At 40.7% G+C, this 20,362-nt stretch overlaps 1 protein-coding gene across 1 annotated transcript in view; it reads left to right on the top strand.

The window, feature by feature from the left end:
- Positions 1–665: 665 nt before the first annotated feature.
- Positions 666–20,362, top strand: part of LOC129378872 (cadherin-6-like) — a 77,159-nt gene continuing 57,462 nt past the window's right edge. The window contains exon 1 of the mRNA XM_055059368.1: positions 666–991. The gene's annotated coding sequence lies outside the window, so the exon portion shown is untranslated. The remainder of the gene's footprint in view (positions 992–20,362) is intronic.

The raw sequence follows: 20,362 nt of genomic DNA, 5'->3' as shown, positions 1-20,362 counted from the left end.
AAGAGCAGGAGCTTCTTAAAGCGACAGAGTCCTTTAAGAAGTGTCATATACAATACAACGACACTCCCTGTATAATTTTTCACTTTTGGATTCTCTGTTTTTTGTTCCTGAGTTTTGTAGATTTGATTAATTAACCAGATGATGATGAAATGATCAAGATTCTTCATGAGGTTACTTGATGTTTTCACCTTCAGGCATCTGGACATTGTAGCCAAATTGAACCAGACTTGTGGATGTTGATGCATTCGGGTGTTTTTCAGATTTTCTTTTATTTAAAATCTGTAAATCCAGTTCACAGATGTATAAAACATGACAAAGATCACATTTTAATCATATTGTATGAAAATATCTGAGTTTAAACTAATATTCTGGTATTTAGCAAAAGAAAATGAATTGGATATTAAAACCTAAAATGGGAAAAGTTAAGTGTGACTTTTTACAGTGCAGAGAAATCTCGGTTGAGTTGAACTTTTTGAATTAAATCAACATTTCGCTGATTTTGCAGCCCTTTGTTTAAATCGATCATTTATTGACTGATCGTCATCAGCCTCTGACTTCATCAGAAACCAGACGTTAAAGTTAAGCATCGTGTTTACGCAGCGCCTCACTATCTCCCCTTTGTTTCTCTCTCTCTCTGTGCGTGTGTGTGTGTGCGTGTGTGTGTCTGCGTGTGCGTGTGTGTGGGTGGTGTGTTTTCTCCTTTTCTTCCTCTCCTCTGCCTGTTCTGCTGGGGGACTTGTGAATGGCAGCCAATGGGAGGGTAGAGTCCCCTCAGCCTCTCTGACATCCACACAGCGAGAAGTGATGCAGCGCCGCTGAGACGCGCAGTCGGCAAGGAACGACGGGCAACAAAAGCCGCAGCGAGCGGATACTCCGCGATCCGGCGTGCGGGGTTGTTTTTTTTACCTTTTGCGGGTTTTTTTTTTTTTTTTTTACTATTCTGTGCGTCGTGGGAAAATCTCTCTGCGCTGGAATAAACTTCAACAATCAGGTAAGCGCGGATTTGCTTCGCTTTTAACTTCCAAAACGCAGATTATTAATAATAATGATAATTGTTATTATTATTATTATTATTGCACATGCCTTCAGCTTAAACAGCAAACATGCTCGGCGGTGTGACAGTCCGGGTTTTAGCAGAGGTCTCGGCCACCAAGCCTCCAGCAGATCACCGCTGGATGTTGAATCTGTTCTGGTAAAGGAGAATATTTGCGATGCGCATCCAGGTTTCTTTAACTTTTCCGATGCTTATTTGTGCGCTGCGCTGCGCGTCCTGTCCTGCTGGTTCGGAGCCGCTGGTCTCGGAACCAGACTTCAGATGATGTGGAGTTGAATCAAGTTGTCCTCCAGGGTTACTGCAAACCACGACCTGCCTGAATGTTTGATGCCCTGCCTGAATAATGCAGCGCGGCTGTAAAAGGCTGTTTTACTGAAGCCTGAGTGATGGGGCGAAAGTTGCCTCCAGATTGCTCCACCTTTGTGTAGAAACTGAAGTCTTGTGTCTGATCAGCCCAGAAGTTGGATGAGTTTCTGCTCTGAACGGATGGAGTTTACATTTGAAAAGAAAGAGATTTTTTATTATTCTTTTTTCCCAGTTTTTCTGGGTCTTTTTGTTTTTGGATGAAGAACTTCTGAGCTGCTCTGAAGGTAAAGGCAAAGCGGGTCCGACTGGAGCAGACGGTCCAGGTTTGAAGTTCAGAGATGAAAGAGACAGAGGTGGAATCTGGCTGATCAAAGTCAAGCAGAGGAACATGGGCGGCGCTGCATATTGAAACCTGTGTGTGTGTGTGTGTGTGTGTGTGTGTGTGTGTGTGTGTGTGTGTGTGTGTGTGTGTGTGTGTGTAGAGCATCCTCTCTTCTCCCAGAGTGTTTCTGCGGGATTTTCCGACTCGAGATGAAGGGTTAGTCGTTGCTCTGACGTCACAGGATGATGGGTTTACCCCTAGGCCAGGCGACTATGACCGGTGACCCGAGCTGATGACATTATTTGTGCTCCAGATGGGCCTCATCGAGCATTTCTAGTCTCTGCAGCAACATCTGGAGCTAATGGAGTCCCGGTTCCCTCTGTGGTTCCGATCCGGGTGTCCAGGGTCGTGTTGCGGTCGTTTAGTCAACGTTTCCTCCATGTGGGGACAAATCAAATGAAGTTATTTGATGGCATTCATGTTTTGTTTCTGACAGTGTTGTTGTTTTAAAGCTCTTTCAAGCTGCGTTGAATGTTTTTGTGACTAAAATAAAGTAAAATGCTGCATAATGAGATGGACAGTCCAAAAAAAAGTCCAGAAACTACATTTTGTCAACGGTTATCGTCAGAATCATAAAAGCATAAAATATGTTTCATTTTCCATCTGTTGATTTAAAGGAGCTCAGTGTTTTGGGGTTGTTGTTTTTTTTGACGTTTCTTCCAGATTTGTGCCTCATAGAAGCTGAATGTTTGGTTCTGGGCTTGTGGATAAAAAATGTTACCAAAATCCTTTATTTCACTTCAGGTATTTTAGCCAGAAAATTTGATATTAGACCAGATTAAATGTTGTCTCTGTTTGGTTTCCTTCTACAGTCCAATAACGTTCATGTTTGCTTATTTGGAGCCAAGTTTAGTCATGTGTGATTTTATGCCTGAATGATTCATAGATCAGAGTTACACTGCAAAAACACAACATGTTACTTCAAGTGTTTTTGGTCTAGTGCACTTGAAATAAAACAAAACTGACCTACAGGTACCTTTCCAGCTTGTTGCAAGTCAAAAAATTCTTTAATTTTGATTTAAAATGCAAAAACGTTTCTGGCAGATTATTTTACTCATGACATAGAAAGATTATTTAACTTAAAGCAAGAAATTCTGTCATTTTTCATCAATATCAACAAATTACTGACTTAAAACAAGCTCCTATATTTTGCTGAAAAGTCACTTGTGAGTTAGTTTTGTCTTATTTCAAGATATTTGCACTAGAAATTAGACCAAAAATACTTGGGGAGCTTTTGTGTTTTTGCAGTGTAATCCTTGTGTCTCTAATTTAGCTGAGAATTTCACAATAAAACTAACTTAGACATGTTGGATTAAAGTGTCTAAGCTGCAAAAATTAATATTAATTAGTATTTTTGTTCTGGTTTCTAGTAAAAGTATCTTAGTTCACATGGAAAAAGGCAAAACTGACTTTTCGGCTAGAAATAAGAGCTTGTTTTGAGTCAATAATTTGCTAAAACGTTCAACTTTAACTGTTTCTTGTAATCTGCCAGTGGAGCAAGAACAATAAATTATTGACTCAAAACAAGCTTGTAAGTAAGTTTTATTCTCATTAAGTGTAAATTAGACAAAAATCCCTGGAAAGATTTTGTGTTTGTTGACAAGACATGCAGCTTGTGGCTCAAACGTTCATCCTTGTTGGTTGTTTGAGGGCATAAGACTTTTCCTTCATGTGACAACAACCCATGATTCTCGTGATCTTTGTTTGTATTCCTCAAAAGTTCAGGAAGTTTCTCCAGTCTATGTTTGGGTTTCCTCACAATTAGAGTAGCAACTTCATGAATCCCCATGAGACAGATTTCCTTCTCCTTCATGTTTGTGGAGCAGTAAGGAGTCCAGGAAGTGTCGCATCTTTAGACGTACGTCTCGCCTTTTAATCCGAATTCAAACAGGAAGCAGAAACTCTGACGTGAGTTCATGGATTAATCAATATCACGGCCTTCTGGGCCGTATTCGGTTACTTCATTGGGTTTTTGAGTGAACAACTGAGGATGTGGGTTGAATGTTTGAGGTTTTTAGAACCAAACAATCCGGAAAAGAAAATTAGGTTGCAATAAAGTCGGTCTGTCGATGTGACTGCAAAGATTCAAAGGCGATAAGTTGTTCCAGAAGTTAGTGCAATAAACAGTAATATTTTTTTGGGGCCAATTTCAAGTAATTTAATGGTAATAAAGGTATAATAATGGAAGAACGTTCAATACTGGAAGACATTTTAAATATCCAAAAAAAACAAACAGATCAACAGAAAATAAAATTCATTATGAAATATGTCTAAAAAAGAGACCAAAACACCAAACTGAAAACTTTTGTCGTCAAGTTTTTGGTGGTCATCTATCATGCGATTGATTTATTTTTCATTTTTAAATTATTTTGTTTTCCTTTTGTCTTCATTTTTACAGTGTTTGCTATTTTTTTGTTAAGCATTGCTAGTTAAATATTGATTAGTTTTGTTTTTATAAGACACATTAGTAGAGTTAATCTTTTCATACTTTGGTCAGAATCAAAAAAGGGTCAAAGGGTTTTGATTATGGCTAATAAATACTCAACAGAAGAAACCATTTTCAATCAATTAATCAATCAATCAAGCTAATCAGCAAAGTGCATTTAAGCAACAAGGCAGTTCAATCATAAAACAACCAATTCAGAAAACAGTCACAAACATTTCGTCAAAATCATAAGTTCACGTCAAATATGTTGATCAGTCTTCCATTGATTATGGTTCAAAAGTTTTTATTTTCAAAACGTGTTTGCAGTTATTGTTAAACAACTGACTGACTTTGGAGTTTCATCCCAACTTCTGTCATCCGCCATTTTGTGGAAAAGCATAAGTGTCGCCAGGAGGAAAAAGTCAATTTCACATCAGACTGAAAAGCTAATAATTAGATTCAAAAACATAAAAATGAAGAACGCAATGTTTTAGTTAGCTTGAATGATGAATAATATAGTACCAGTTAGTTGTAGTTTTCAGCATTTAATTACCGTCTTTATTTATCTGGGTCATTAGGTCAACATGTGCACCATGAGAGCTGGAAAGAAAGAATCCCTCGGAGACACAGTTGCCCGTCTGAGGGCTTTAGTCAACATTTCCTTTATGCGATGAGAAACTGGAGTTGCTTTGTTGCGTTGTTGATGAGGCTTCGTTTGACCGTTGGAACAAATTTCCTCGCAGGCAGAGTGGGAACTTAATAACTCGGTCTTTGCCTAATGAGACGGATTCCCTTCAGAGACGTCTATTTATGGCGCGGTTGGAACTGTAATTGGAGGGAAAGCAACCTAAAGGGAAGAGATGATATTCGACTTCTGATGCGTGACATGAAACGATAACATTTCTGTTGCAATGGGCAACGGTCTCCACAATGTGGAGAGAGATTTAGGTCAGAAGACACGTTTTCATTACAAATGTGTTTGCGAAACTTCGCCGATATTCCGCTAATGTCAGAAAAACAGAATTTGTAACTTACAGAGTTTCCAACTAAATAAGAACGTGATTAAAATTACAAGTGAATAAGTTTGATTGCACAAGTCATTAAAAAATTATCCTCCAGCCACTTCCTGTCATCTTCTTTGTCATTTCCACCAGTAGTAACATCCTACGTAGATCGACAAGATCTGAAAAAAAACCCCAGAATTTAGATTTTTTTTTCTCAGACATTTGTCATCTTTTCTCACAATTACAATTTTGTTTAAAATTTTGACTACTTTCTCAGAATTTTTAAGATTTTTCTCAGAATTTTGACTTTTTCCTCAAAATTAAAATTTTTCTCAAACTTTTTTTTTAAAATTCTGACTTTTCTCATAAATCCGTTTTCCTCTTCATAATACTTTTTTCAGAATTTTGACTTTTATAGACATTTTGAAATTTCTTTTTAGAATATTTTTTCTCAAAAATCTATTTTTTTTTACTTTTTCTCAAAATTCTCACATTGATTCTGATTTTAAAGTCAGAGTTATAATTTTATCAATTCACATCCAACTCCAATCAGCCAAACATTCATATGTGTCAATCATTAGCATATAAAAATAATCGATAACTGTTTCTTCCATGCGATACGATTTGCACTTTATCCACACAGAAAGTCCATCCCAGATTAATTTACCATAGTAGATTTTAGAGTAGCAGTAGTAGACACTAAACAACAGGTAATTATCTCTTCCTGCTTTGTGAATGTGAACTCCAATTGCACATGATTAAACTCATACATTTATTTACTAAATGAGGAGACGGAGACGCTTCGTTTTAGGTAAAACTGTTGAACAGCAGCTCAGGATCCTGGGAATCCAGAGTTTCGTTATGAAGTCACTTAGATTGCCGTTGTTTGGGTGTGAGACGGAGTACATGGTTGCCAATGTTGAGTAATACTAGCTGCCAGCATATTTATTTTTATAATTTTTATCCCCCGTCCTCTTAAACTTTGGCTCAGCGCCACAGTTTTTCTAATTATGAAGTGTCTGAGAAATTGCTTCACAACCAGTAAGCCAGCAAGCAGTCGAACTGAGTCACCAACAAAACCCTGATAGACAGAGTTTAGCAAGCTTTTTTTTATTTTTTAAAAATGCATTTTTTTTATTCCTGCGTTCCCTTTCAGCTGGAGGACGCACACATTCAGAGGGAGGCAAACAAACGATGTAGAAAAGAAGAAAGGTGTTTGGTTCTCCGCACGCTTCTCAACACAATTTAACAAGATATATTATTGAGCCAGGAGGCAGCAGTGGGCTGCAGTCTGACAGGGCCAGATAGTGATTTACAACAAAGCCCCCTGGACCGTGGCACAATTTCAGAGTCGCGGAAATGACACTGCTGAAGCAGGCCGTGCAAGTCATTTCTTACCTTGTTTCACCTGAGGACGTTTATCGTATCGTTCATCATTTATCGCAATAAGTTTCTTATCCTGAATCGTCGTTTCTCAAGATAAATTCCAACTAATTTCAAAATAAGAGCATCAGTACAGTTTGAAATTTGAAACGCGGTTTTGAATTACAGTTTAAGAATGTAAATCGTGTTTGTTTGTGTGACTGGAGTCCTACACTGCAAAAACACAAAATCTTACCAAGTATTTTTGGTTTTATGAACGTGAAATAAGACAAAACCAACGTGCAAGATTGTGTTTTTGAACCGTATTACAAAAAGAAATATTAAATACTTTTCAGTGCCATAAAATGTGGTGATGAAACTTTGACGCCCTGAACGTCCAAGGACACCAAACTTTGCACCTGTGTGTTAAAATCGATTTCTGGGCCCTGGTAAGACTCCGGATTGGATTTGGAATTAAATCTCTGTATCCAATATGAGGTTTGGGTGAGGCGGCGGCGGCAGCAGGGGCAACAATAATCACCTAATGGTAGAAATCACAAGTCCAGATCACTATCAAAATCTCATCAGCTGTTCCCGGCTGCAGGCTGAGCTCGCCGCTGAATTTCATGGAAATTTGTTCGTGGGTTTCCGCAGACGCCACGCAGACACTCAGATTAAGTGACGGAGGTGAAAATACGACTTCCTGCAGAGGTAAAAATGTGACGCACACCCTGCGTGTTTGTATTTCGTCCAGAGTTCCAGAAGGAGATCAACGTTTCTTGACTTTTTCACTAAATCAGGAAAAGCGGAGCTGGAAATCCCATTCGGAAGTCATTTCTTGAATGTTTTGGTGCTGTTGCCTTCAGGTAGGAAGAGTTTGAGTGAGAGCAGCAGACAGACAGATCATGTCCGCCGGTCCTGCCCCCCTCTACTCCTTTACTCTTCTCTAGTTGGATTCCTGTCTGAGCAAAGCCCAGAGGCTTAACTCTGGCTGCAGTAAGTGGACTGAGGAACGCTAAACACTATCTGGGGGAGGCTGCTGAACATGACAGCCAGTTAATAAGAGTATGGAGGAAGAGAAAGAAGGAGAAAAGACTCGGTGCAGGCAGGAAGGCGGAGCGACTGGACGCTACGCAATCATGGAGAAACATCAGGGTTTTATGGCTGCAGCCCTGAAATGTGCTGCTTTGCATTTCTTTAGCATCGGCGATTTGATTCTTAGATGTTTGCTGTTGTTTGGGTCGATCCTTCGGTTTCTGTAAAAAACGCAATTTTGCAATTATTTTTGCAATTCCAATTTGTGTATTTTTATGTTAAATTAAGAAACAACTAAAGTCAATTCTCAGCGTCTTTTAGATCAAAAGTGTAATCCTGAAATTTTATTTGCCTCTTACGTGTGCATTTATTCTTTCTTATTTAATGTTTGGCAAGTAATCAAATGAAAACTTTTGAAATTAAAAAATTTTCCAATATTTTTCCAGAAAATTCATTTGAAAATTCCTGGGTTTTGGAGCTCATAATGTTTTTTGTTTAATTTCCTGGAAAATTTTAGAGATACATCTACAAATCTCAACTTTTTTTCTAGGAAGCTTGTGACTTTTCAAATTCTGAAATTGTCAATTTGTGGATTGATTAAAAACTTCTGAGATTTTTTTTTTCTTTTAGAAAATTTCTAATAATCTTCAAATTTCTGTTTTTTGAAAAAAAATTTGTTCAGAAATTTTAAAGTTTTTTCTAATTTTTTTCAAGAAAATTTTATATTAATATCAAAAAAGTTCCCGTTTTTCTGTTGTTTCTAGCTACAATGGACCCAATACACCATCATATCCTCAAGATACTGGAGCTTATTTTAACAAATGGCACCAAACAATTGAGACGTTTTTGTAGTGGCTCATTTTCCAGACACCAAAAAACATTAATTTCGAAAAACTATTTTTATATGGAAGCATAAAAACGTGTAAAATATAAATTTTGCAAAATAGGTCTCTTTTAATGAGAGAACTGACTTAAAACAAGCTCCTACGTTTTACTGATTCTGTCTGGTTTTGTAGTGTGCATCTTGAAACCGGTGCCCTGACATGACTGTCTGAATGTTGGGACTTTTCTCAGTAAATCAGTTTGTCAGGTTAGTGGGATAATATTGGTTGTTGGTTGGTTGGAGGTTAAAGGTCAATCAGGAAGAGAAGAAGGGATGAAAACGGAGGTAGAGTTTAGGAAGAGGGCGAAGGCGGTAATGATGCTTGCTTTGCTTCAAGAACTGTCAACTTCAGGCTGCTGGGACTCTCTATAAGACGCCTTGCGACTTTAACCCCTCACACTCTGGCAACAGCCCGTAATTACGCGTGTGTGTGTTTGCGTGTGTTGAAGTGTGACTTGGCGTGTGACTTGGCGTGTCAGTTTTTCTTGGCAGCAGTGAGAGCAGAGTGATGTGATTTTCGCTCTAACAGCCTCCAGGAGTAATGATCCAGGTTATCTGGGATGACGTGGAACACCTCAACCCGCCGGCCGTCGGATCGCCACAGACCGGCCCGGCAGCTCCAGGGAGGCTGTGTGCCGCCGCCGCCACGCCACCACTTCTCCGTCTGTGGATAATAGTCTGCTGTCTGTGCTGTGGAGGATATCTGGTCTCCATTGTCGGCCTCTTCACATTGTGCTGCACAATGCCTCGTCTTTATTTTGTTTTTTTGTGCTGCTCGTTGCTCCAAATGAGCAGGCAAACCGTAACAGAGGTCCTGTTTGCTGTCGGTCCCCAGAGCCAAAGAAAGGAGAGGTTCTGCTATTGTTCTGCTGCCTCTCAGAACATCGGGACGGTTCATTGTGAGCCAGGCAAACAGAAGACCCATACGCACGCTACCTGTCGAATCAAAGCGAGCGCGCCGCGGTGGGACCGCGTATTCCTCTGGGAAGGACACAAAGCAATAATAACATCAGGCTTGTGTTTCAGACGCCAGCAGGAGGAACTCGTCCCCCTTGTGGAAAGGTCGCCACCGCCGCCGACACCCAGCAGCCGAACGCTGAGCTCTGACACGACAAACTGACAAACGGACGTGGTTTGGGTCTGCAAGGCCTCCAATTACTGCTTGACGCCGCTGTCTGCCGGAGACAAACGGGGCAGGAGAGCTCCGAGTCGAGCCTGGCGGTCCGCCGCTGCCGGAGTGGCTGCGAGCGCTCGTCTTTAATTGAGTTTGATCGAATGAAGGCAACGTCAAACTCGGGTTATTGTTCTCCTCGGGGCGACGCAACAGAATTCAATCTATTGTTGGGGGGGGAAAGATGCCGGGGGAGTTTCTTTGAAATGGAAAAACTGCATTAAACATTCCATTTGTATTAATTACACTGCAACGCTCATTAGCATGGCGGCGCCTCGGAGCGGCGATATCAGGCGCAACCATCCAAACCCGAGGCAGATCGGCTGAATACGTCAGTCACTCAACCTTCGATCGATCGAAGCTTTAATTCAGTCTTTGAGGCTTTGGTCTCGACTCGGACAGTTTTGTTTTACTTCTATTGTTTTTTTAATATTTAAAATGCCTTCCACTTCCAGTGTTAGACATTTTAAAGTCTGTTGATCGTTGACAATGTGTTCTTGCATTATCACCATTTTATTGCTTGAAAACGGTCGGCAAGCAACAACGTTATCGTTATCGCAATAAATCCTGGGTTAATTTATCGTCTTATCATAATGTGGCCCAAATCCAACGATTTCAACGGTTTGAAGACGGAAACAGCAATCAGGACGTAAACAACGGTTTACATTTTCTTCATGTTCTCAGTGAAATAATCTGCCAGTGGAAGCAGAATATTTTCATCCATATTGACTTTAAACAAGCTCCTCTGTGTTACTGACAGCTTATCTGCTGGTTGGTTTTGTCTTGTGTCAGGAGTGTTCAGATATTTGCGATAGAAACTGTAGAAATGCTTGGTGATTTTTTTTCAGCGCATGTGGACGGGTTCGGCAGCCAGACGCAGTGAGGAACCTCCCTGGTTATGTTTAGCAGGAACTCCCAGCGAGTGTTTAATGTTAAGAGAGCGCTGACAGATTTAAGTCAACAAACACGTTAAGGCAGCGGAGGTGTGTGTTTACTGCTCCCTGCCACCTCGTGAGGAGCTGTGTGTGTCTGTGTGTTTACATGGAGAGCAGGACGGATTATTTTTTCCACTTTTATTTATTGAGCCACAGGGAGGTCTTCGGTGTGCGTGTTGCTTTTTCCTCCCGGTGATTGAGTTTGTGTCTGCGCGACAGGAAGGAGGCGGCGTTTGGTACGCCGACCCATAAATCAGCAGGCGAGACGGTGAGGCCTCGCTGTTCTGATGGAGACTCACAGAAATGACGACTTTCTAACATTTCTGCTTTTCTTTCCTCAGAATTCCGACATTTCAAATTTGGGACTTTCTTTTTCAAAATTTTGACTTTTACCATTAAAAGTCCAACTTTTTTTCAATATTCTGACTAATCTTACAATTGCGACTTTTTTTTGAGAATTTCAGCTTTTTTCTCAAAATTCCAAATTTTTTTCTCAAAATTCCAATTTTTTTCTCAAAATTCGAAATTTTTCTCTCAAGATTCAAAAATTTTTCTCTCAAAATTTCAATTTTTTTTCAAAATTCAGAATTTTCTCTCAAAATTCCAACTTCTAGTCTCAAATTTCTACTTTTTCTTTCTACATTTCTTTTTCCTCTCAAATTTTTGCTTTTTTGAAAAAAATATTTTTCTTAAAATTTTGACTTTTTTTCTTAAAAAGAAAGGAAGAAGAAAAGAGCTGTGTGTGTTTACATGGGGAGCAGGACGGATGATTTCTTCCTGTTTTATTTATTGAGCCACAGGGAGGTCTTCGGTGTGCGGGTTGCTTTCTCCTCCGGGTGATTGAGTTTGTGTCGGCGTGTTTGGCGAGCGCGACAGAAAGGAGGCGGCGTTTGGTACGCCGACCCATAAATTAGCAGACGAGACCGAGGCGGTGTGGGTGGAGTTCCTGGACAGTGGGAACCGGGCCGCGGGGGGAGGGGGATCCGGCGCGGTGCCGTCTGACACGCGGTTGGAACGGGGCTGACAGCAAACGTTGACAGATGCCTCACTGACGTCCATTATTTATGAGAGTGAGGAGAACCAGGCTGCAGGTCAGGTTCTGACATCGTTCTCTGCACGGGTTATGAGCCAGTAGTTGAATACATATGTCCACTTTCTGACTCAAATGCACAAACAAGAGGTCTGAGGAAAGGTGGCGAGTTTCCCTCAGGTGTTTACATTCACGCCCAACTTCCACACATGGTCTCCCTGTAAGTTATCAGACTTTTATTACAAAAACACAAAATCTATTTCTGTCTGTTTTTTGTGCAAATATCTTTGTACACTTGAAATAAGACAAAACTAACTTACAGATGAGTCAATAATACCTTACCAATGATAAAAAGTTAACACAATCTTAACTTTTTTACTGTCACAGTTGCAGCTTTTGACAGTTTAAATTGAAAGTCGGTTCCGGCCAGTCGGTTCCGGCCAGTCGGTTCCGGCCAGTCGGTTCCGGCTAGTCGGTTCTGGCCAGTCGGTTCCGGTTCTGGCTAGTCGGTTCTGGTCAGTCGGTTCTGGCCAGTCGGTTCCAGTTAGTCGGTTCCGGTCAGTCGGTTCTGGCCAGTCGGTTCCGGTTCTGGCTAGTCGGTTCCGGTTCTGCCTAGTCGGTTCTGGTCAGTCGGTTCCGGCCAGTCGGTTCCGGCTAGTCGGTTCCGGCCAGTCGGTTCTGGTTAGTCGGTTCTGGCTAGTCGGTTCTGGCTATTTGGTTCTGGTTAGTCGGCGCCGTAGCATCGAGCTCAGAGCGTAAACAATATGGCGTTGTCTGAGTGACACTTTTATTTAAATTCTTACAAGTTTCTCAAAAGATGTTTGATTAAAACGGACGTTAGCTTGACGTGAAGCTCTGTGTTTGAGGTTTTGGTCAGAGAAACCACTAACATGTCCTGCCCCTCTGCAGCCCGTCTGGTTCTTCTTCTTCTCATTTTTCCCGGTCCGGATGAGCGGGTTGGCGGTTCCTCTATGCTTGCTTTATAGACTAAAGCGCCGTCTTCCCGGCCTTGTCGTAATAGAGGATTCAGCTCATAAAGCAGCATCATGATTTGCAATAAGCAGAGTTAGGGTAGAGTAATGAAGGCGTAAATCAACTGAGCCCGTCTCGCCTTTTTTCTTCTTCTTCCTCTTCTTTTAATCTGATGTTGGCAGTTTCCCTCCCTTCTGTTCTGTCCTCCTCCTCCTCTGCTGCTGCTGCTTCTTCCTCGCCTCTCTCTGTTTGCAGTAATGGAAACTCTGGCACTCTGTAATAAAGCCGAGCAGTATTAGTAAACAGTTTCAGCAATCATTATGCCTGGTCTGACTCCTTTATTTTTTGTTTGTGAGCTATTCCTCCACCTCGCCTGGCGCTGAGGCTGAAGGGGGGGCTCTTGGTGAATGAGAAAGGAATGAGGAGTATTTAAGTCCGGACTGGGAGACGGAGAATCAGGGACTGTTCTTCGGGCCGCCTCATAAGAACGCCTTTGTTTTCTGTGGGAGTTTGGGACAAAAGCCTTCCCTTTTCTGTCAGAGGCAGCTCTGGGAATGTAAATGCAAATGTGCAGCATACAAGCTGTGCAAAAGAATCAATCAAGCATCCATGGCAGGAAACATAATGCCCCCCCATTCGCCGAATAAAGCAGAGTTTCTGCTCCGTCTGCAAAGACACAGAATTTGATTTCAGCGTTTTGCAGGTCTGAAATATTTGTGTTTTTTCTTCCTCTCGTGTGTCATCAGTCAGTAAGCAATCCATTTCGGTTTATTTATATAGCAGAGCACTGCAAAAAATAAAATCTTACCAAGTATTTTGGGTCTAGTTTCTAATGCAAATGTCTTAATAAACTTAAGTAACTTAAGTAACTTTGCAGCAGGACAGAGGAGATCGTTATACGTAAATAACTCCTTAAAATTGGAAAATAAGTTCTTGTTCCATTTGAAAATTATTTCATTGTTACAAGAAATTATGTTATTGTTAGAAGTTAGAAACTTTTAGCAACTTTTTTTTATCAATATTAAGAATTTATTTTCTTAAATCCTTTAGAAACTAGACTCAAAATAAGATTTATTTTACCAATCTGCACTGCTGGAAAAGACAAGTTTAGTTGTTGACTTAACACCCAGGAACCACTTTCTGCATTCTTGTTGTGCAGGAGGCTCCACTTCTGCTTTTCCAAGTTGTACAGTTGTATAATTGCACTTCTGTTTGCAGCCATTTTCACATGCAGGTGTAAACATTGAGCAGCTTATTTGGATTCAAAGTGACAAAAGCAGCTTTCGGGTAGATTTATCCTAACCTGTTTAAGGAAGTGAAATACACTCCTGATCAAAATCTTAAGACCAGTCAAAAAATTGCAAGAATTTGCATTTAGCATTATTGGATCTTAAGAAGGTTCTAAGTAGAGCTTTACAATGTTAAAAGAAGAAATCAGCATAAGAGACAAAAACATTTGAGCGGGGAATTAATTGAAAACTGCATTTATACTCAAACATGATTTTTTCAGCTGATCAAAAGTTTAAGACCATAGCTCAAAAAACCTCCAAAACCCCCCAAAACAGAAATCAAAGTGCCAAAAAAAGGACTCAGTAATGAGTAGCTCCACCATTCTTGTTGATGACGTCAAACAATCGTTTAGGCATGCTTGATGCCAGTGTTTCCAGGAGGCTAGTGGGAACATTGCTCCAAGTGTTGAAAATGGCTTCACGAAGGGCATCCACTGTCTGGAACTGATGTCCATTTTCGTAAACTTCCCTTGCCATCCATCCCCAAATGTTCTCAATTGGGTTTAGATCCGGGGAACATGCAGGATGGTCCAAAAGAGTGATGTTATTCTCTTGGAAGAACTCCTTTGTCAGGCGGGCATTGTGAACTGCAGCATTGTCTTGTTGAAAAACCCAATCATTACCACACAGACGAGGGCCCTCAGTCATGAGGGATGCCTGCTGCAACATCTCCACATAGCCAGCTGCTGTTTGACGCCCCTGCACAACCTGAAGCTCCATTGTTCCATTGAAGGAAAACGCACCCCAAATCATGATGGCGCCCCCACCACTGTGCCGTGTAGAAAACATCTCAGGTGGGATCTCCCTGTCATGCCAGTAACGTTGGAAGCCATCAGGATCATCAAGCCAAAACTTTTTCTCATCAGAGAAGACAACTTTCTTCCACCTTTCAATGTCCCATGTTTGGTGCACCCTTGCAAAGTCCAAACGGGCAATTCTGTGGTGTTGAACAAGACGTGGCCTTTGAAGACGTTTTTTGTTTCTGAAGTCCTTCCCTTGCAGATGCCGTCTGATGGTTATCGGGCTGCAGTCGGCACCAGTAATGGCTTTAATTTGGGTAGAGGATCGTCCCTTGTCTTGACGGACAGCCAATCGGATCCTGCGGTTCAGAGCTGGTGAAATTTTTTTGGGTCTACCGCTTGACTTTTTTGTTCCATAACCCTCAGGATCATTTAAAAAATGCAAAATGACTGTCTTACTGCGTCCAACCTCAGCAGCAATGGCACGTTGTGAGAGGCCTTGCTTATGCAGCTCAACAATCCTGCCACGTTCAAAGTCAGTGAACTTTTTTGCTTTTGCCATCTGGAGGTCTTGACAGTGTAAAGACTTCACAGAACATGACATGGAATCCAGATTTTTGCACAGCTTTTGGCTTTTAAAGACTATGGTCTTAAACTTTTGATCAGCTGAAAAAATCATGTTTGAGTGTAAATGCAGCTTTCAGAAAATTCCCTGCACAAATGTTTTTGTCTCTTGCACTAATATTTTCTTTTAACATTGTGAAGCTCTACTTAGAATCTTCTTAAGATTCAATAGTGCAAAATGCAAATTCTTGCAATTTTTTGACTGGTCTTAAGATTTTGATCAGGAGTGTATGTCGCCTTTAGTGCAGCGGAGGTTCGAGGAGGAGAGGAAGGAAAAGCCGACCTCAGAGAGCAGCGGGAACGTTTCACACAGAACCGTATGTTTACGTCGTAGTGGGATCGCTCCCCTCCATGTTGCCACCATGCAGACGCCTCAATGCCGTATCGATTGTTCATCTGCGCCGCTTCAGCTGGACCAGCGTGAGGCGGCGGCAGATAGCGAAGGAAGCGACACCCTGTTTGACCGGACGCTGCTGGCCGGGGATCTGCGGGCGGAAAGCAACTATCTAGCAACAGTCCAGGTGTGAAATGGAAACAGAAACTGGAGGTGGAAACGTGGCAGCAATGTGGCCGCCGCTTGATAAGGCGAGCGTCATCCATATGGCCGACTACAGCGCCGCTCTTTAACCTTAAAGGCTGTGGCTATTGTTGAGCTAACATCCCCGCCCCCAGAGGAGGCTGGTAATTACAAACAATCTGGAGTCCGGGGGAAAAAGCGAGCGTGATTAAAGATGTGTGCTCTGCAGGGTTCAGAGGCTGTGGAGCGGCTCGGGATTCGGACGCCAACGTAAATCAATCTTCCTCATTACAGGCAAAGAAAACCAACCTGAGCTTCAGGAATAATAATTTGAGAGAGAGAAAACTCCGAGTTTAGATCCCGTTGGCTTCAAGACGAGGCGCAACTTTACTAGTTTATCTGTTTGGAACAGAAACGACCAAAGTTTATAACTTTACTGCAAAAACACAAAATCATACGAAGAATTTATGTTTCGTTTCTACTGCGAGTGTCTGAGTTCACTTTAAAAAACACAAAACTAACTTACAAATAACTTTCCAGCAGATTGTCAATAATTCCTTAACATGGATGAAAAGTGACTGGTTTCACTGGTAAATCATTTCACTTTTAGCAACACATTTTCCCTTGTTCTGTTTTTTGCAGTGTAACAAAGACCTTTTTTTACACCATAATAAACATAATAGTCATTAATCATGAAACGATTTCGCAAAATTGAAAAATTTTACCAATTATCTTTTGTCTAGTTTCTTGTGCAAATGTCTTCAACTTGAAATTAGACAGAAAAAACTTAAAAAGTAAATTTTCAACAAGAAGCAGGAGCTCGTTTTCAGTCAATGATTCCTCAGCATTAATTTTAAACAGTATTAGTTTCACTGGCAGATAATGTTGCAGTATAATCAATGTGTCAATATCTGTTTTCTGTTGCTTTCCTAAGCGCAACCCAAATAAAAACAAGTAATTTGTTGTTACCACATGCACAATACTATTACTTTCCCTTGTTCCGGCTCTAGTGCCGAATAATGAACCGTCAGTCCTGAATTATGGTTTCAAATTGTGTCAACATAAACACAACCAACAGCCGACTTCTGCTTCACTCCACTTCTGGGAATTAATTGTCTAAATGGGAGCTTAAAGTCATTATCTCCTCTTGCCAGTTCTTCAATCCTACACTCACGGCTAATAAATGGAGGTCCGATTTCGCTAAATGTCCCGCGTGTAATGATTAATAACGCCTGGTACCCTGGTGGCGCGCAGATGTGGTCATGGCAGCGGAGACGGCTCAATCGGCCGTTTGCACACGAGCCGTCGCCTGTTTGCTCTGCTGTGCGATCGCTGGAGCACATGTTTGGTCACCGGCAGCCGTTTGGTCTAACACAAGCGCAGAGAGAGAGAGGGAGGCTGAATGACAGCTCTGCCTTCCCCCACTGCGGCCTTTGTGGGAACACTGGTGGTGATGGGAGCCTCCGACTTCATGCAAATCAGTGTTTGCTTCCCGAGTGCAGTCAGGCGTGTGCGTTTTTTTTTTTCTTTTTTCAATCTGGAGCCAAAAGGCCGGAGCTGGAATAACATCCACTCGAAGTCTTCTAATTAAAGGTTGCTATTTCTGTATATCTGTTAATAATATTGTCCCCTCCCCCATCGCCCGGATAGCCGCATCGTTTGCTTTTTAAACGAGTCGTGTGTCTGTGGAAGCAGATGCATTGATTGGGGGAGCGCGAAAGGTCAAAGTCGGCGCGGAGAATTGAAAATCAGCAGAGGAGTTGTGCTGCCACGTCCGCCTCGGCGTCCCCGTTGTGACAATTACACGAAGGAGGAGCGACGCCGAGCCACGTTTCCACTCAGGCGCTTTATCAACTGTATCAACGGGTCAGACGGCAACAAACACGACTGTCACACGTCGACGCATAATGCAGCTGAAACAAAGACATCACCTGCCTAAAATATGGCCCAATCCAAGCCTGCGTGGAGAAAATGAGCCTCTGCTCCACCATTTTCACCAAGAGTAGAAACCTTTATATGAGCCAACCCAGACAGTCAGGAGTTTCTGTTTGTTTCTCTACTGCGAATGCACCGATTTGAATATTTGAGCTGATATTACTGCTGTTATTTCATTACACTTTTGAAAGGTAGAAAAAAAAGAACTATGATCCTTTGCTACCAAGACGGACATAAATATCTGTTACTAATATCAGCCTAGTTTTATTTATCGGACCAATACCAATATGTTAAAAAATAACTAATATCAACCGATTCCGATGTTGGTGAGTTAATTGTTTAAAAAGCATAATGTCTTACACGTTTCAGGAAACTTTTCATCAACATAAACCTGGTTTAAACCCTCCAAACCTGTAGGGGGCAGTGTAGCACAAAGCTGGAGCCTACAACAGCCAATCAGATGAGAGTAACATCAACTTAATTCATTCTGTATGTCGACTTGACAAAATTAGCCAAAAGGTAATGTTAGCTTAATTGCTGTCATTATGTTTGTTGATGCTAGCATGTTGGGTAATATTAACTTAATTCGTTTAGCATGACATCTTCAGCTGCTAAGACAGAATTAGCTAAAATTAGCTTTCATTATATATGATTACGCCTACATGGTTGGTAATATGAACTTATTCCATTCAGTGAGTCAACTTTCTAAAAGACAAAATTAGCCCAAAAAACTCATGTTAGCTTAATTCCCATTATTATCATGTTGGCTTTACACTGATATGCTGGGTAACTTTTAAGACAAAATTATCTGAATAGCTAATGCTAGCTTAAATTATATAATCATTTTGGAATATAATAACATGTTGGGTACCATTAAATTAATCCTGTCAGGCAGCAGACTTTATCTTTGTATTCAACATTAGCTTAAAACGTTAATGTTAGCTACAATTCTTTTGTGTTGGTTTGTGCTAGCATGTTAGCTAGCATTAATATTATCCATTTAGCAAGTTAACTTTATCATTTAAGACAAAATTAGCTAAAAAGGTTATGTTAGCTTAAATGCTATTATGTTCTAGCATAATGATAGCATTATGGTAGCAACAATAGTAGCAATGGCAGCTACATTAACATTTTAGTTAATGTGGGTTAACATTAACTAAATTCATTTAGCAAGTTAACTTTAACTTTTAAAACAAAATTAGCTAGCATGCTAATGTTAGCTTAAATGTTATGTTTATCTACGTACATAAGAGTCCCATGAAGTGTTTTTAAATAATTGAAAAAAATGAAAAGTTCTTTAGCTTCATGGCTTCTGAATGTAAAAGTTGTTTCTTTTTGTGCTAGTAGAACAAAAACATCTTCTAAACAATTAAAAGCTTTTTTGGTCTCATCTCAATAAAATCCATTGAATTCTGCTGTTTTAATGTAGAGAAACACTTCTGCTTCGGCACGAGAGCGGATTGAGGGAGGCCTTTTTTCAAAATGAGCTCAGAGCCTCCTCTTCACCTAGCCTGTTACTCCCTTGTAAACACCGGAGCTCATAGAGGCCCCATCTTTGTTTTTGTCAAACTGACAGCCGGGAGAAGGCGAGGGAAAACCGCGAAGACAGCTGAGAGCGGAGAACTGGCAGCCTGCAATTTAGTCCGGACTGAGCAGACATAAAATCAAGAGCGCAAGAGGAATGGTTACTTCAGGAACCCTCTGTGGCTCCTAAAGTAGGCCACTCCGTCGATGGCTGTAAGAGTGGAGTGATGCAAGCCCTGCTGAGGAAATAACTAGAAAACAGGCAAAATGGCTCCCATTGACTTGGCCTAGATTGTGTGATTTATATGGGTTATTTGCTATGCATTTGGGCAGCCAGGCGAACTAATGTGTTTGCAGTGAGCTCTGGAGCAGGACATCTGACAGGGACAGTATGAGATAATTTATTGGAATACCGTCGTCCGTTTAAAGGGACAGGCTCCCGTTTCCGTCCTGCAGGATTCCCAGGAGGCGCTTTAATCCGGGACAAAGTCGTTGATATAAATGGATGAGGAGAATCTGGGATTTATGGACTTCAGGGCAAAAACAAAACATCTCATCAAGTCATTTTGGTCCAATTACTAGTGCAAATATCTTAGTACACTTTAAAAATGACTAAACTAACTGAGAAGTATTTTTTCAGAAGGAAATACGAGTTTGTTTAAAGTCAAGAATTCCATAATAATGATGAAAAAGTGCCAGATTATTTTGCTTAAAACAATAAAAGTGAAATAATCAGCCAACGAAGCTAATAATTTTTTACCATTATAAGGAATTACTGACTCCTATTTTTTGCTGAAAAGTTACTTGTAAGTTGGTGTTGTCTTTTTTGAAGCGTATTAATTAAGATATTTGGACTAAAACTGTACCAAAATACTTGGTAAGATTTTGTGTTTCTGCAGTTTTTGGTCTGCAAATATCTTATTACTTAATGAAATAAGACAAAAGTAACTTAAAAGTAACTTTTTAGGAAGATGTAAGAATTTATTTATGTCAATAATTCCTTAATATTGAATTTAAAAGTCTTTAAAAATGTCATATTTTTACAAAAGTCTTGTATGTTGCTGAAAAGTCACTTTTGTTCTCAGACATTTGCACTAGAAACTAAACCACAAATCCTCGATAATATTTTAGATTTGTGATAAAATGGGCTTGTTTGGTGTAAGAGTGAAGTCCC

This window comes from Poeciliopsis prolifica, unplaced genomic scaffold (assembly GCF_027474105.1).
Source record: "Poeciliopsis prolifica strain line A6 unplaced genomic scaffold, Auburn_PproV2 SCAFFOLD054, whole genome shotgun sequence".
In the NCBI taxonomy this organism is placed as follows: domain Eukaryota; kingdom Metazoa; phylum Chordata; class Actinopteri; order Cyprinodontiformes; family Poeciliidae; genus Poeciliopsis; species Poeciliopsis prolifica.
The sequence above is the reverse complement of the archived record's forward strand: the minus strand, read 5'-3'. Positions and strand labels throughout refer to the sequence as shown.